The sequence below is a fragment of the Bubalus kerabau genome, chromosome X (genome assembly GCF_029407905.1).
Source record: "Bubalus kerabau isolate K-KA32 ecotype Philippines breed swamp buffalo chromosome X, PCC_UOA_SB_1v2, whole genome shotgun sequence".
NCBI lineage: Eukaryota > Metazoa > Chordata > Mammalia > Artiodactyla > Bovidae > Bubalus > Bubalus kerabau.
Genome location: NC_073647.1, coordinates 145,968,054 through 145,969,819, shown reverse-complemented (window position 1 = coordinate 145,969,819; position 1,766 = coordinate 145,968,054).

The window sequence follows — 1,766 nt, the reverse complement described above, 5'->3', positions numbered from 1 at the left end:
GTCTGTGTTTTATCCTCCCACTTGACTGGTAGCTTGGATATATAATTCTAGGTTTAGAAACATATCATTCCAAATTGTTAAGTAATTGCTTCATTATTTTCTAGTTTCCATTGTTGATATTGAGAAATCAGATGTCATTTTTTTTTTCCTTCTTCAGTATTTTTAGGATCTTCTCTTCTTTATAGTGGTCTGAAAAGATATGCTCTTTGCTTTCACTGGCTTTGCACTTGATGGGCCCATTCATTCTGAATACTCATAGCCTTCATGTTAGAGATCTTGTTACTGAAAGGAGTTTATGGTGGCTCTGGCTGCTCGCTGCTCAAAAGCCAATAAACAGGCCAGATTGGTGGAAAGGAAAGGTTGCTTTATTTTAGGTGCTGGCAACTGAGGGGGAGGGTGGGGGACATCTGTCCAAAGGTTGATTCCCTCTGTCTATAAAAGTTGAGAGCTTTTATAGACAGATTTGGTGGTGGTGGGGGTTACATGCAGAGACAGCATCAGATCAGATCAGATCAGTCGCTCAGTCGTGTCCAACTCCGCGACCCCATGAATTACAGCACGCCAGGCCTCCCTATCCATCACCAATTCCCAGAGTTTACTCAGACTCATGTCCATCGAGTCAGTGATGCCATCCAGCCATCTCATCCTCTGTCGTCCCCTTCTCCTCCTGCCCCCAATCCCTCCCAGCATCAGAGTCTTTTCCAATGAGTCAACTCTTCGCATGAGGTGGCCAAAGTACTGGAGTTTCAGCTTTAGCATCATTCCTTCCAAAGAAATCCCAGGGCTGATCTCCTTCAGAATGGACTGGTTGGATCTCCTTGCAGTCCAAGGGACTCTCAAGAGTCTTCTCCAACAACACAGTTCAAAAGCATCAATTCTTCGGCACTCAGCCTTCTTCACAGTCCAACTCTCACACCCATACATGACCACAGGAAAAACCATAGCCTTGACTAGACGGACCTTTGTTGGCAAAGTAATGTCTCTGCTTTTGAATATGCTATCTAGGTTGGTCATAACTTTCCTTCCAAGGAGTAAGCGTCTTTTAATTTCATGGCTGCAGTCACCATCTGTAGTGATTTTGGAGCCCAGAAAAATAAAGTCTGACACTGTTTCCACTGTTTCCCCATCTATTTCCCATGAAGTGGTGGGAGTGGATGCCATGATCTTCGTTTTCTGAATGTTGAGCTTTAAGCCAACTTTTTCACTCTCCACTTTCACTTTCATCAAGAGGCTTTTGAGTTCCTCTTCACTTTCTGCCATAAGGGTGGTGTCATCTGCATATCTGAGGTTATTCATATTTCTCCTGGCAATCTTGATTCCAGCTTGTGTTTCTTCCAGTCCAGTGTTTCTCATGATGTACTCTGCATATAAGTTAAATAAACAGGGTGACAATATACAGCCTTGACGAACTCCTTTTCCTATTTGGAACCAGTCTGTTGTTCCATGTCTAGTTCTAACTGTTGCTTCCTGACCTGCATACAGATTTCTCAAGAGGCAGATCAGGTGATCTGGTATTCCTATCTCTTTCAGAATTGTCCACAGTTTATTGTGATCCACACAGTCAAAGGCTTTGGCCTAGTCAATAAAGCAGAAATAGATGTTTTTCTGGAACTCTCTTGCTTTTTCGATGATCCAGCAGATGTTGGCAATTTGATCTCTGGTTCCTCTCCCTTTTCTAAAACCAGCTTGAACATCTGGAAGTTCATGGTTCACGTATTGCTAAAGCCTGTCTTGGAGCATTTTGAGCATTACTTTACTAGCGTGTG